A 16,476-nucleotide genomic window follows, 5' to 3' on the forward strand; every position below is an offset into this window, starting at 1 on the left:
CCGGGATGTGATGTGGAGATGGAGTCGGGACCGAGAACGAATAGCTTTGGCGGTTCAGGGGAGAGAGGGGCTGGAGTCTGAAGAAGGTTGAAAAATGAGGTTTGGGAAGGGTGGAGAGAAAATGGGGGCGGAAGGCAGGCAGGCAGGCTGGCGGGGGGGTGGGGTGGGGTGTGTGTGGAGAGACTGGGGCAGCGAGGTTTCGAGGTGAGGGAAGAGGGTGGAGAGAAAATTTGCTCCGAGGAGCGTAATGCAGCAGACCCCTTAACTCGGAGTCCCTTCAAGACGGTAGCAGAGGCTGAAATACGGAGGGGTGGGTGCATATGCAAACTTCGGAAGTTCTCGCCCGGAGGTCCGTTTCTTCCCTACTTGTCAGGTTGCCCGCCATCTACCTGCCCAGAACATGTTACTTTAGGGGAAAAAATAGAAGAGACGGGGAGGGGAGCTGGCCTAATATTTATTAAGCATCCGCTGGGTGCCACATACTGTATTAAGTATTTAATATGTGTTATATGTGTCATCACCCTTATGGAAATGAGGAAACTGAGGTGAGGTAATGAACCCGGGTTCACCCAACTAGGAGAATTGGAAATCCCACCCAGGTTTGGCACATATGCAAGATTTTCTATTAGTCATTACAAAGAAACAAAAGTATGGGATAATAATAGTTAATGTTTATTGAGCATTTTAAGCTGGACACTGTGCTGAGAATTTGTTATTTGGTGCAATTCTATGTAGTAGTAATGTAATGATACCCATTTTACACATGAAAAACAGGCTCAAAGCAGACACTAACAGCAGAGTTCTAGCTCTTAAGTTGCTTACAGTCATGTAGGGAAGAAAAGATGTACAGATAATAGCAATATGTAATTTATTGACTACTTTCTATGTGTCAGGCACTTTGCTGGGACGTTACATGCCTTATCAGTGGCAGGTACTCAAAATTCAATGAAGTAGGTACTGTCATTATCTCTGTTTTATATTTCTCATATATATTTGGTTTTTGTCTTTGGTTCTTGGCTCACAGCTCCTAAAACCCTTGGAATTTCCTGTGTTATGAGTGATAATGGTGTCTTTTATATTTAATGAGGTGACTTTTGGAAAGCCCTTAGGTAACCTAAGGATGGGCTGGTTGCCAGGAGAGCCATCCTTGTGATTAGAGGGTTGGAACTTTCACTCCCTCCATTCCCCTACCTCTAAGGGGAGAAGGGCTGGAGATTGAATTCAGTTGCCAATGACCATTGCTTAAATCAATCATGTCTATGTAATAAAGCCTCCATTAAAAACCCAAATGGACAGGGTTCAGAGAGTTTCCAGGTTGGTGAACATGTGGAGGTTCAGGGAGAGGGGCACGCCTGGAGAGGGCATGGAAGCTCCATACCCCTTCCCACATACCCTGCCCTATGCGTCTCTTCTATCTGGCTGTTCCTGAGTTATATCCTTTTATAACAAACTGGTGATCTAGCAAGTAAAATGTTTCTGTGAATTCTGTGAGCCACTCTAGCAGTTGAACCCAAGGAGGGGGTTGTGGGGACCTCTGATCTATAGCCAGCTAGTCAGAAGTATAGTTAATAACCTGGACTTGGGATTGGCGTCCTGAGTAGGAGGGGGTTGTTGGAACCCCTAATCTATAGCCAATTGGTCAGAAGCACAGGTAATAGATAGATGGATAAATAAATATATTTATGTATTTCCCCCACAAATGAGATTATATCAGACAGTTTGTTCTGCTACTCACCTTTCACTAAATATATGATGGAGCACTTTCCATGTGAGACATACGGGTTTTAGTATGGGTGTTTAAAAAGACCATTTTGGGACGTCCCTGGTGGTGCAGTGGCTAAGGCTCAGCGCTCCCAATGCAGAGGGCCTGGGTTCGATCCCTGGTCAAAGAACTAGATCCCATGTGCCGCAACTAAGAGTTCACAGGTCGCAACTAAAGATCCCACATGCCGCAACTAAAAAAAAAAAAAAAAAAGATCCTGCATGCCTCAAGTAGAAAACAGATCCCGCATGCCACAATTAAAGATCCTGCATGCCACAACAAAGATCCCGCATGCCGCAACTAAAACTCGGTGCAGCCAAATAGATAAATATTTTAAAAAGAAAGACCATTTTAATTTCCGTGATTTTCAAATGTGGTGTTTTAACTTTGTTGCCTCTATATTAAAATATTGGAGAAAATTTTTTAACAAAGGTTTTCCTGTACATTAAAGAGGTAAAAAGATTTAGCATTTGATTTGTATATTTGCTGTCTCTTAAGTGTATTATATTTAAAATGTCATTATAACTTAGAAAATAATTTCTGTTTCTTCTTCATCTATGATGCAGTTTAGTTCCCTACCCTTGAGATATGTAGCAGAGAAGGAGAAGTGGACTTAACTAAGAGGGAGACAGAAATGCAAAGATATCAGAAATCTTGGCCGAGTCATCAGTGGTTTCTCCACCAGCCTTGGAGGAACACTGAATGCCACTCTGACATTCTGCAACTTTATTAACTTTCAGTCCATCAGCAAATGCTATGGACTGTGCCTTCAAATGTATTTAGAATGTCATCATTTCCTGCTGTTTCTACTGCTGCCACCTGAGCCAGAGTGAGCCTTTGCTCACTGTTAAGTTTAAAACCATCTAGTGGTTTCTTACCTTCTAGTAAAAACCAAAATCTTTTTAATGCTCATAAGACACCATCTGGTCTTGTGTGCCCTCTTATGCCTTTTAGACCTCATCTACTCTTCTCTCTGCCTCTGCTCCAACCATACTGGCCTTCTTGCTGTCTTTCAAGGCAAGTACGTCTGTGCTTGAGACTTTTATATACTTGTGCCTGAAGTGCAAAGGGATTAGAGAGCCACATTGCTCTGCTCCTTCATTTGTTCGAACATCAACTTAACTGAGTTTTTTCTTAACCATCCTTTCCCTTATCCTCTACTCTCCATACTTCTAACTACCTTAATCTTGCTTTGTTTTTCTCCATAGCACTTTTCACCATCAGACATATTATATGCTGCATATTTACTTTTTCATTTATTGTCTTTCTTCCCCTACTAGAATGAAAGTTCCATTAGGCAGTCCTTCAGAAACTTTCTGGCATGTAATAGGTACTCAGTAAACATTTATTGAATGAGCAAATGAGTGAATGAGTTAATCTATCTGGTGGGCTTGGCTTTCAGAAATGCAAATGGAATGGAGCAGTGGGTGGCAGCTGGAAGGACTTTGAAGGGAATGCTAGTGAAAGCTTGAAGAGCTTTTTAGGAACTGTTTCTAGAAGTCTGATGACCTTGGAGGAGGCTTTGGGTGAGGGTTTAAAGGAAAGTGAGAAAAATCTTGGAAAGTGGTTACGCATTGACAAAGTTTAGCAACACTGTTGGCTGTAGTAAAGTGGAAGGTAGAAAATGTACCTAATGAACTGGATGATGTAGCTAAGGAGATTTCCAGGCAGAGTGTTAAAGGTGCTAGCTGGGTTTTTTTTTGGCTGGTTATAGCAGAAAGCTAGAGGAGAGAGAGACGCTGAAGGAAGGTCTGTTAAAAAGAAGCATAGCCTAGCTGGTTTTTGAAAATTCCCAGCCTCTCCAGGCAGCACACAGTGGGATTTATTTATTGATTTATTTATTTACTTATATTAAACTAAAAAAAATTGAAGTATAGTTGCTGTACAATATTATATAAGTTAAAGGTGTACAATATATTGATTCACAGTTTTTAAAGGTTATACTTCATTTATAGTTATAAAATACTGGCTATATTCCCTTTGTTGTACAATATATCCTTGTAGCTTATTTTATTTTATTTATTTTTTTAATAGATCTTTATTGGAGTATAATTGCTTCACAATACTGTGTTAGTTTCTGTTATACACCAAAGTGAATCAGCCATATGCATACGTATGTCCCCATATCCCCTCCCTCTTGAGCCTCCCTCCCATCCTCCCTATCCCACCCATCTAGGTCATTGCAAAGCACAGAGTTGATCTCCCTGTGCTATGCTGCTGCTTCCCACTAGCTAACTATTTTACATTCAGTAGTGTATATATGTTGATGCTACTCTCACTTTGCCCCAGCTTCCCCCTCCCACCCCATGTCCTCAGGTCCATTCTCTATGTCTGCATCTTTATTCCTGCCCTGCAACTAGGTTCATCAGTACCATTTTTTTCTTTTTTTTTGATTCCATATATATGTGTAAGAATACGGTATTTGTTTTTCTCTTTCTGACTTCACTCCGTATGACAGACTCTAGGTCCATCCACCTCACTACAAATAACTCAATTTCCTTTCTTTTTATGGCTGAGTAATATTTCATTATGTATATGTGCCACATCTTCTTTATCCATTCATGTGTCGATGGACACTTAGGTTGGTGCCATGTCCTGGCTGTTGTAAATAGCGCTGCAGTGAACATTGTGGTACAAGTCTCTCTTTTTAAAATTTATTTATTTATTTATTTATTTATGGCTGCGTTGGGTCTTTGTTGCTGCGCGTGGGCTTTCTCTAGTTGCGGTGAGCGGGGGCTACTCTTTATTGCAGTGTGTGGGCTTCTCATTGTGGTGGCTTCTCTTTGTTGCGGAGCACGAGCTTTAGGCGTGCAAGCTTCAGTAGCTGTGGCACGTGGGCTCAGTAGTTGTGGCTCGTGGGCTCTAGAGCACAGGCTCAGTAGTTGTGGCGCACTGGTTTAGTTGCTCCGCGACATGTGGGATCTTCCTGGACCAGGGCTCGAACCCATGTCCCCTGCATTGGCAGGCGGATTCTTAACCACTGCGCCATCAGGGAAGCCCACTTGTCTCTTTTTGAATTATGGTTTTCTCAGGGTATATGCCCAGTAGTGGGATTGCTGGGTCATATGGTAGTTCTATTTTTAGTTTTTTAAGGAACCTCCATACTGTTTTCCATAGTGGTTATATCAATTTACATTCCCACCAAGAGTGCAGGAGGGTTCCCTTTTCACCACACCCTTTCCAGCATTTATTGTTTCTAGATTTTTTGATAATAGCCATCATGACTGGCGTGAGGTGATACCTCATTGTAGTTTTGATTTGCATTTCTCTAATAATTAATGATGTTGAGCATCTTTTCATGTGCCTCTAGGCCATCTATATGTCTTCCTTGGTGAAATGTCTATTTAGGTCTTCGGCCCCCTTTTTTTTTTTTTTTTTTAAAGGTGTAGGCTTATTTATTTATTTATTTGTGGTTATGTTGGGTCTTCGTTTTTGTACGAGGGCTTTCTCTAGTTGCGGCAAGTGGGGGCCACTCTTCATCGCGGTGCGTGGGCCTCTCACTATCGCGGCCTCTCTTGTTGCGGAGCACAGGCTCCAGACACGCAGACTCAGTAATTGTAGCTCAAGGGCCTAGTTGCTCCGTGGCATGTGGGATCTTCCCAGACCAGGGCTTGAACCCGTGTCCCCTGCATTGGCAGGCAGATTCTCAACCACTGCGCCAACAGGGAAGCCCCTTCGGCCCATTTTTTAATTGGATTGTTTGTTTTTTTGATATTGAGCTCCATGAGCTGTTTGTATATTTTGGAAATTAATCCTTTGTCCATTGTTTCATTTGCAAATATTTTCTCCCATTCTGAGAGTTGTCTTTTTGTCTTGTTTATGGTTTCCTTTGCTGTGCAAAAGCTTTTAAGTTTGATTAAGTCCCATTTGTTTATTTTTGTTTTTATTTCCGTTACTCTAGGAAGTGGGTCAAAAAAGATCTTGCTGTGGTTTATGTCAAAAAGTGTTTTTCCTATGTTTTCCTCTAAAAGTTTTAGAGTGTCTGGTCTTACATTTAGGTCTTTAATCCATTCGGAGTTTATTTTTGTGTATGGTGTTAGATGGTGTTCTAATATCATTCTTTTACATGTAGCTGTCCAGTTTTCCCAGCACCGCTTATTGAAGAGGCTGTCCTTTCTCCATTGTATGTTCTTGCCTCCTTTGTCATAAATTAAGTGACTATATGTGTGTGGGTTTATCTCTGGGCATTCTATCCTGTACCATTGATCTATATTTCTGTTTTTGTGCCAGTACCGTACTGTCTTGATTACTGTAGCTTTGTGGTATAGTTTGAAGTCGGGGAGCCTGATTCCTCCAACTCTGTTTTTCTTTCTCAAGATTGCTTTGGCTATTTGGGGTCTTTTACGTTTCCATACGAATTGTAAAATTTTTTGTTCTAATTCTGTGAAGAACGCCATTGGTAGTTTGATAGGGGTTGCATTGAATCTGTAGATTGCTTTGGGTAGCATAGTCATTTTCACAATATTGATTCTTCCAATCCAAGAACATGGTATATTTCTCCATCTGTTTACTTCATCTTTGATTTCTTTCATCAGTGTTTTATAGTTTTCTGAGTACAAGTCTTTTGCCTCCTGAGGCAGGTTTATTCCTAGGTATTTTATTCTTTTTGTTGTGATGGTAAATGGGATTGTTTCCTTAATTTCTCTTTCTGATTTTTCGTTGTTGGTGTATAGGAATGCTGGCGATTTCTGTGCATTAATTTTGTATCCTGCAGCCTTACCAATTCATTGATTAGTTCTAGTAGTTTTCTGGTGGCATATTTAGGATTTTCTATGTATACAGTGACGCAAACAGTGACAGTTTTACTTCTTCTTTTCCAATTTGTATTCCTTTCATTTCTTTTTCTTCTCTGATTGCCATGGCTAGGACTTCCAAAACTATGTTGAATAAGAATGGCAAGAGTGGACATCCTTGTCTTGTTCCTGATCTTAGTGGAGATGCTTTCAGTTTGTCACCATTGAGTATGATGCTAGCTGTGGGTTTGTCGTATATGGCCTTTATTATGTTGAGGTAGATTCCCTCTGTGCCCATTTTCTGGAGAGTTTTTATCATAAATGGGTGTTGAATTTTGTCAAAAGCTTTTTCTGCATCTATTGAGAGGATCATATGGTTTTTATTCAATTTGTTAATGTGGTGTATCACATTGATTGATTTGTGTATATTGAAGAATCCTTGCATACCTGGGATAAATCCCACTTGATCATTGTGTATGATCCTTTTAATGTGTTGTTGGATTTCTTTTGCTAGTATTTTGTTCAGGATTTTTGCATCTGTGTTCATCAGTGATATTGGTCTATAATTTTATTTTTTTGTGATATCTTTTTCTGGTTTTGGTATCAGGGTGATGGTGGCTTCGTAGAATGATTTTGAGAGTGTTTCTCCCTCTGCAGTTTTTTGGAAGAGTTTGAGAAGGACCAGTGTTTACTCTTCTCTAAATGTTTGATAGAATTCTCCTGTGAAGCCATCTGGTCCTGGACTTTCGTTTGTTGGAAGATTTTTAATTACGGTTTCAATTTCATTACTTGTGATAGGTCTGTTTATATTTTCTAATTCTTTCTGGTTCAGTCTTGGAAAATTGTACCTTTCCAAGAATTTGTCCGTTTCTTCGTGGTTGTCCATTTTAGTGGCATATAGTTGTTTGTAGTAGTCTCTTATAATCCTTTGTATTTCTGCGGTGTCAGTTGTGATTTCTCCTTTTTCATTTCAAATTTTATTGATTTGCGTCCTCTCCCTTTTTTTCTTGATGAGTCTGGCTAAGGGTTTATCAATTTTGTTTATCTTCTCAAGGAACCAGCTTTTAGTTTTATTGATCTTTGCTATTGTTTTCTTTGTTTCTATTTCATTTATTTCTGCTCTGATTTTTATGATTTCTTTCCTTCTACTGACTTTGGGTGTTCTTTGTTCTTCTTTCTCTAGTTGTTTTAAGTGTAGGGTTAGATTGTTTATTTAAGGTATTTCTTGTTTCTTGAGGTGAGATTGAATTGCTATAAACTTCCCTCTTAGAACTGCTTTTGCTGCGTCCCATAGGTTTTGGGTCATCGTGTTTTCGTTGTCATTTGTTTCTATGTATTTTTTAATTTCTTCTTTGATTTCTTCAGTGATCTCTTCGTTATTTAGTAGCGCATTGTTTAGCCTGCATGTATTTGTGTTTTTTACAGTTTTTTTTCTGTAATTGATTTCCAATCTCATAGTGTTGTGGTCAGAAAAGATGCTTGATATGATTTCAATTTTCTTAAAATTTCCGAGGCTTGATTTGTGACCCAAGATGTGATCTATCCTGGAGAATGTTCTGTGTGCACTTGAGAAGAAAGTGTATTCTGCCACTTTTGGGTGGAATGTTCTATAAATATCAATTAAATCTATCTGGTCCATTGTGTCATTTAAAGCTTGTGCTTCCTTATTTATTTTCTGTTTGGATGATCTGTCCATTGGTGTAAGTGGCGTGTTAAAGTCCCCTACTATTATTGTGTTACTGTCGATTTCTCCTTTTATGGTTGTTAGCATTTGCCTTATGTATTGAGGTGCTCCTATGTTGGGTCCATAAACATTTATAATTGTTATATTTTCTTCTTGGATTGATCCTTCGATCATTATGTAGTGTCCTTTTTTGTCTCTTGTAATAGTCTTTATTTTAGAGTCTATTTTATTGGATATGAGTATTGCTACTCCAGCTTTCTTTTGATTTCCATTTGCATGGAATATCTTTTTCCACCCCTTCACCTTCAGTCTGTATGTGTCCCTAGGTCTGAAGTGGGTCTCTTGTAGACAGCATATATATGGGTCTTGTTTTTGTATCCATTCAGCCAGTCTGTGTCTTTTGGTTGGGGCGTTTAATCCATTTACATTCAAGGTTATTATTGATACGTATGTTCCTATTACCATTTTCTTAATTGTTTTGGGTTTTTGTGGGTCTTTTTCTTTGCTTCTGTTTCCCACCTAGAGAAGTTTCTTTAGCATTTATTGTAAAGCTGGTTTGGTGGTGCTGAATTCTCTTAGCTTTTGCTTGTCTGAAAAGCTTTTGACTTCTCCATCGAATCTGAATGAGATCCTTGCTGGGTAGAGTAATCTTGGTTGTAGGTTTTTCTCTTTCATCACTTTCAGTATATCCTGCCACTCCCTTCTGGCCTGCAGAGTTCCTGCTGAAAATTCAGCTGATAACCTTATGGGGATTCCTTTATATGTTATTTTTTTCCCCTTGCTGCTTTTAATATTTTTTCTTTGAATTTAATTTTTGTTAGTTTGATTAATATGTGTCTTGGTGTGTCTTTCCTCGGGTTTATCCTGTATAGGACTCTCTGTGCTTCCTGGACTTGGGTGACTTTCCTTTCCCATTAGGGAAGTTTTTGACTATAATCTCTTCAAATATTTTCTCATACCCTTTCTTTTTCTCTTCTTCTTCTGGGACCCCTATGATTCAAGTGTTGGTGCGTTTAGTGTTATCCCAGAGGTCTCTGAGATTGTCTTCAATTCTTTTCATTCTTTTTTCTTTATTCTGCTCCTTGGCAGTTATTTCCACCATTTTGTCTTCCAGCTCACTTATTCGTTCTTCTGCCTCAGTTATTCTGTTATTGATTCCTTCTAGTGTATTTTTCATTTCAGTTATTGTGTTGTTCATCTCTGTTTGTTTGTTCTTTAGTTCTTCTAGATCTTTGTTAAACATTTCTTGTATTTTCTCAATTCATGCCTCCATTCTATTTCCGAGATTCTGGATCATCTCTACTATCATTACTCTGCATTCTTTTTCAGGTAAATTGCCTATTTCCTCTTCATTTATTTGGTCTTAGAGGTTTTTACCTTTCTTCTTCATCTGTGACTTTTTTTTTGCTGTCTCTCTTTTTTTTTAATGAATGGGAATATGTTCTTACTGGTTGTTTGGCCTGAGGCTTCCAACACTGGAGTTTGTAGGCTGTTGGGTAGAGCTGGGTCTTGGTGCTGAGATGAGGACCTCTGTGAGACCTCACTGTGATGAATAATCCCTGGGGTCTGAGGTTCTCTGTTAGTCCAGTGGTTCCGACATGGAGCTCCCACTGCAGGAGCTTCGACCTGACCCCTGGCTCCTGAACCAAGATCCCGCAAACTGCGTGGGGTGGCAAAAAAAAAAAAAAAAAAAAAAGAGAACAACAACAAAGTTAAAAATAAAATTAGACTCAGAAACTAACAGATATGTTAGAAAGAATATAAAAATAAAAATATAGATGAATCAACAACCGGAAGGTACAACAGTACCACAATAGTAAAAAAGAGGAGGAGGGAAAAGAGAAAAAAACAAACAAAAAAGAAAGCCAGGGAAAAGGCCTTGGCTGTGAGGAGTGAGGTTTGGGTGGTGGACAGGGCCTATGCTTAGGACCCACAGGGCTGGCAAAGTCCCTGGGGGCTGTGGGGGGTTGAGGCTTAGGCTCAAGGAACAGAAGGGGCACAGGCATTCCCCCCCACACCTGGTCTCAGAGGGTGGGGGACCTCACTTGGGAGCCCAGCAGGCTTCCTGGGCTCGAGTGGGTGAGGCAAACGGTCTCCTCTCCTCTCCTCTCCTGCTCCTCCTGTCCTGGAGGGCTCCTCCTGTCTTGGAGGGCCCCTCCCGCCTGCCTCTCCTGTTCTCCCCTCGGCCTTCTTCCTATGCCCCCAGGACCCACGTGGCCTGGAGAGGGCTTTGGAGGGCAGGGGACCGGCCTGGGAGCTCAGCGGGCTCCTGGGCCCGAGTGGGCAGGGCAAACGCCCTCCGCTCCTTTGTCGCTCCTCCCAGAGGGCCCCTCCTGCCTACCTCTCCTGATCTCCCCGGCCTCAGGGGTGCCAGTCCTGTCTGGCCTCCACTTCTCCTCCCCCATCTGTCCCCCCACGTCCTACTGGTTTACTTGGGGGTTCCTCCCGTCTCATTGGGTGTCAGGGTTTCCCACCAATGGCCAGCAGCCACCCTAGTTGTGGGGAGACGCTAACTCGGTGTCTTCCCACACCTCCATCTTCACTCCACCTTCTGTAGTTTATTTTATATCTAATAGTTTGTACCTATTAAGCCCCTACCCCTGTATTACCCATCTTCCCCTGCCACTGGTAACCACTAGTTCTTTGAGTCTGTTTCTTTTTTGTTACATTCACTAGTTTGTTGTATTTTTTAGATTCCACATATAAGTGATATCATACAGTATTTGTCTTTCTCTGTCTGACTTGTTTCACTTAGCATAATGCCCTCCAAGTTGTTGCTGCAAATGGCAAAATTTCATTCTTTTTTATGGCTGAGTAGTATTCCACAGTATGTTTGTATGTATACATACATCGTACATACCATGTCTTCTTTATCCATTCATCTGTCAATGGAATGGTGGGCTTTTTTTTTTTTTTTGCAGGAAGTTTTAAAATTAATAGTTCAGTCTCTATCTATTCAGGTAGAGACTTGAAAAGATACTCAACATTTTTAGTCATTAGGGAAATGCAGATCAAAACCAGAATGAAATACCACTTCACACATACTAGGATGGCTGTAATCAAAAAGACTGATAATATCAAGTGTTGACAAGCATGTGGACAAATTGGAACTCTCATAAATTGCTGGTGCACATAAAATGGTGTAGGCAGTTTGGAAAATAGTTTGGCAGTTCCTCAAAATGTTAAACATAGTTACCATATGACCCAACAGCTTTACTCCTAGGCATATACCCAGCGGACATGAAAACATATGTCTACACAGAAACTTGTACATGAATGTTCACAGCAGCATTTCTCATAATAGCTAAAGAGTAGAAACAACCCAATTGTCCATTAATTGATGAATGGATAGATAAAATGGTGTATCTATACAATGGAATATTATTTGTCAATAAAAGGGGAATGAAGTACCTATACATGCTAAAACATGGATGAACCTCCAAAACGTGCTCAGTGAAAGAAGCCAGTCACAAAAGACCAATATTGTATGATATATGAAAGGTCTAGAATTGGTAAATCCTTAAGAGACAGAAAGTAAGTCAGTGGTTTCTTGGGACTGGGGTAGGATGAGAATGGGGAATGACTGCTAATGGATACAGGGTTTCTTTTGGGGGTAATGAAAAATACTCTAAAATTAGATTGTGGTGATGTTTCCATAACTCTGTGAATATACTAAAAAACACTTAACTGTATACTTAAATGGGTGAATTTTATGGTAAGTGAATTATATCCCAATAAAGCTGTTAAAATAGAAAGGCTTTGTGGAAGGTGGCATTTGAGGCAGACCTTAAAGCAGGGGTTAGATACTGTTGGAAAGCAGTGGAGGTGAAGTAGGTATTCTAGGGACATTATGAATAGTGGCATAGTGGCAGGAAATATAAGAGATGTTTGTGAAACAGCGGGTGAAAGTTAGAGAGTCCCCAGGACCACCCTCACTTCTGACACCCAACTCCACGTTTGCAGGTATAGGTGTTACCAAATCATGTTTGTTTGCCCAGTGCACAGCAAGCCAAACACTGAGACACCAAGGTTTGCAGCAGAGAAAATGTTTATTCAGGAGGCAGCCAAGCTAGGAGACTGGGAGAACAAATCTCATGTCCACCTCCCCGAAGATAGGGTTTAGGGATATTTATGGGATAAATAGGCAGGGTAGTTCGAGGTGTGCGGAAAGGTGATTGGAGGTAAGAGAAGTGAGGTAATCAGTGGTCTGTGCAGGTGTAGTCAAGCTTCATGGCTCTTCATAGGATGCGTGTTCAGAAAATTGTGGCATGTTCTGAGGGTGGAGTTTTTGGCCCTCTGGCATCAAAAGGTCATCCATTGGACACTCACACAGGCCCATTTGGATGGTCAGTGGTTTCAACTGGTCTGAACTGGGCAAGAACTAGCTCCAAGTACCTGAAAAACAACTTAAGCAACTGTTAGTGTAGTGATTCATACGTCAGAGGTGTTATCTGTAAGGAAGCTAGTGGGAATTTATGTCTATCTTTTTATCTATTTATCTATCTTGGCTACTGACTGTTAGCTATATGGGTTTTTTAAAAAAAATTTTTAAAAGGGATTCCTCTTTTTTTTTAAAATTTATTTAATTAATTAATTTATTTTTGGCTGTGTTGGGTCTTCGTTTATGTGCGAGGGCTTTCTCCAGTTGTGGCGAGTGGGGGCCACTCTTTATCGCGGTGGATGGGCCTCTTACTGTCGTGGCCTCTCTTGTTGCGGAGCACAGGCTCCAGACGTGCAGGCTCAGTAGTTGTGGCTCATGGGCTTAGTTGCTCCGTGGCATGTGGGATATTCCCAGACCAGGGCTCGAACCCGTGTCCCCTGCATTAGCAGGCAGATTCCTAACCACTGAGCCACGAGGGAAGCCCTATATAGGTTTTTAAATCAACTAAAAGCAAGGGATTAAAAGCAGGAGAGGCAGGTTAGGTTTGGCAGGCCTAATCAGGTTAGCCCTCTGTTTCATGGGGGAGGAAAAATAATATTCCCTCTGCCCTCCTAGGTTCTTGGCTGAGACACTCCTGTAATAAAAGACAAATTAATGGGAGAAAAACAAACAAGTTTAATAACATATGTCTCCTTTATACTGGGAGATACCCAGGAAAACTGACTAACTACCATAAATGGCCCAAGCCATCACTTTAAATAACATCTCCAACTAAAGACAAAAGATGTTGGGGGGTTGGGGAAGGCCAGTTATGGGAGGTTATTAGGAAAAGCACAGTAAACAAGGGTAAGGTTGTTATACAGATTTAAGCCTTTGCCTTCTCTGTTGATAAGAGTTTCTAGAGATGTAGAGTCATCCTTCTCTTCCAGGTACAGAGAGGAGGACACCCTTACAAATGGAGATTTCCCTTATAAATGTAAATTTCTTTTACAAAAGGGTAACTTCTTGGTTTTCAGAGCTTCTCCTGTGTATGCTGTTTCTTAAAAATAATCAGCCTAGGACTTCCCTGGTGGCGCAGTGGTTAAGAATCTGCCTGCCAATGCAGGGGACACGGGTTCGAGCCCTGGTCCAGGAAGATCCCACATGCTGCGGAGCAACTAAGCCTGTGGGCCACAACTGCTGAGCCTGTGCTCTAGACCCCACGAGCCACAACTGCTGAGCCCGTGAGCCACAACTAATGAAGTCCGTGCATCTAGAGCCCGTGCTCTGCAACAAGAGAAGCCACCACAATGAGGAGCCTGCACACCGCAATGAAGAGTGGCCCCTGCTCGCCGCAATTAGAGAAAGCCCACGCGCAGCAACGAAGACCCAACGTAGCCAAAAATAAATAAATTAATTAATTAATTAAAAAATATATAATCAGCGTAAAATAATCCTTATGCCAAACAGACATACTTTAGGGCGGCAAATTTTGCTCCCCTTCAGGGGTCCCCCAAACCATTGACAGGGTTGATAATTTACTTAGAAGTACTCACAGAACTCACTGAAGGCTGTTATACTTATGGTTATGGTTTTGTAAATTGTTGTTTTTAGTTGAGGTATAGTTGATTTACAATATTATATTAGTTTCAGGTGTACAACAGTGATTCAAAATTTTTATAGATTATACTCTATAGTTATTATAAAATATTTGCTATATTCCCTGTACTGTACAATATACCCTTGTAGCTTATTTTATACATAGTAGTTTGTGTTTCTTAATCCTTTACCTGTATCTTGCCACTCCCTCCTTCCCTCTCTCTACTGGTAACCACTAGTTTGTTCTCTTTATCTGTGAGTCTGTTTTGTTGTTGTTGTTGTTATATTCACTAGTTTGTTTTACTTTTTAGATTCCACACATAAGTGATAGAAAACAGTATTTGTCTTTCTCTGTCTTACTTATTTCACTAAGCATAATACCCTCCAGGTCCATTCCTGTTGCAGATGGCAAAATTTCATTCTTTTTTATGGCTGAGTAGTATTCCATTTTGTGTGTGTGTGTGTGTGTGTGTGTGTGTGTGTGTGTGTGTATTTTGGCCGTCACGTGGCTTGCGGGATCTTAGTTCCCCAACCAGGGATTGAACCTGGGGCCATGGCAGTGAAAGTGCTGAGTCATAACAACTGGACCGCCAGGGAACTACCCCATTGTATGTATATGTATGTGTGTATGTGTACATATATATACACCCCACATCTTCTTTATCCATTCCTCTGTTGATGGACAGTTAGGTTGCTTCCATATCTTGGCAGTTGTAAATAATGCTACTCTGAACATTTGGGTGCATGTATGTTTTTGAATTAGAGTTTTCATCTTTTCCAGATATATGCCCAGGATTGGGATTGCTGGATCATATGGTAGCTCTAGTTTTAGTTTTCTTAAGGAGCCTCCATACTGTTTTCCATTGTGGCTGCATCAATTTATATTTCCTCCAGCAGTGTACAGGGGTTTCCTTTTCTCCACATCCTTGCCAACATTTGTTATTTGTGGTCTTTTTTGTTTTTTTAATTAATCAATTTATTTATTCTTGGCTGCGTTGGGTCTTCGTTGCTGCACACAGGCTTTCTCTAGTTGTGGTAAGCGGGGGCTACTCTTTGTTGCAGTGCATGGGCTTCTCATTGCTGTGGCTTCTCTTGTTGCAGAGCACGGGCTCTAGGCACGTGGGCTTCAGTAGTTGTGGCTCGCGGCCTCTAGAGCGCGGGCTCAGTAGTTGTGGTGCATGGGCTTATTTGCTCCATGGCATGTGGGATCTTCCCAGACCAGGACTCGAACCCGTGTCCCCTGCATTGGCAGGCGGATTCTTAACCACTGCGCCACCAGGGAAGTGCTAGATATTTTATTATTTTTGATGTGATTGTAAATGTTTCCTTAATTTCTCTTTCTGATAGTTCATTGTTAGTGTATAGAAATGCAACAGATTTCTGTTTATTAATTTTGTATCCTACAACTTTACCCAATTCATTGATGAGCTCTTGTATTTTTCTTTTTGGTGGTGATTTTAGGATTTTCTATGTAAAATATCATGATATCTACAAACAGTGACAGTTTTACTTCTTCCTTTCTAATTTGGATCCCTTTTATTTCTTTTTCTTATCTGATTGCTGTGGCTGGGACTTCCAGTACTGTGTTGAATAAAAGTGGCTAGAGTGGGCATCCTTGTCTTGTTCGTGATCTTAGAGAAAATGCTTTCAGCTTTTCACCATTGAGTATGATGTTGGTTATGGACTTATCATATATGGCGTTTATTATGTCGAGGTATGTTTCCTCTATTCACATTTTCTGGAGAGTTTTATCATAAATGGATGTTGAATTTTGTCAGTCTTTTTCTGTTTGCTTTGTGTATCCCTTAACTGCTTATTGTGCATATAGATGATTTTACTACTTTTGTCTTTTAATTTCCCTACTACTAACTTTGTGTGTGGATGACTTACTACCTTTACTGTATATTTGCCTTTATCAATAAGCTTTTTCCTTTCATAATTTTCATGTTTCTAGTTATGGCCTGTTTTTTTTTTGCTTAGAGAAGTCCCGTAAACATTTCTTGTAAAGCTGGTTTGGTGGTGCTTAACTCTCAGCTTTTGATTACCTTAAAACTTTTGATCTCGCCATCAAATCTGAATGAGAGCCTTGCCAGGTAGAGTATTCTTGTTTGTAGGTTTTTCCCTTTCATCACTTTAAATATATCGTGCCACTCCCTTCTGGCCTGTAGAGTTTCTGCTGAAAAGTCAGCTGATATCCTTATGGGAGTTCCCTTGTATGTAACTTGTTGCTTTCCTCTTGCTGCTTTAAATATTCTCTCTTTATCTTTAATTTTTGCCTTTTTAGTTGCAGTGTGTCTTGGTATGGTCCTCTTTGGGTTGATCCTGTTTGGGACTCTCT

At 40.6% G+C, this 16,476-nt stretch overlaps 1 protein-coding gene across 2 annotated transcripts in view; it reads left to right on the forward strand.

The window, feature by feature from the left end:
- The window catches only part of AUNIP (aurora kinase A and ninein interacting protein), a 41,760-nt gene that overhangs the window by 11,274 nt on the left and 14,010 nt on the right, over nucleotides 1–16,476 (forward strand). The window lies entirely within an intron of this gene.

Source organism: Balaenoptera borealis (genome assembly GCF_965194805.1).
Source record: "Balaenoptera borealis genome assembly, chromosome: 1".
NCBI classification, from domain to species: Eukaryota; Metazoa; Chordata; class Mammalia; order Artiodactyla; family Balaenopteridae; genus Balaenoptera; species Balaenoptera borealis.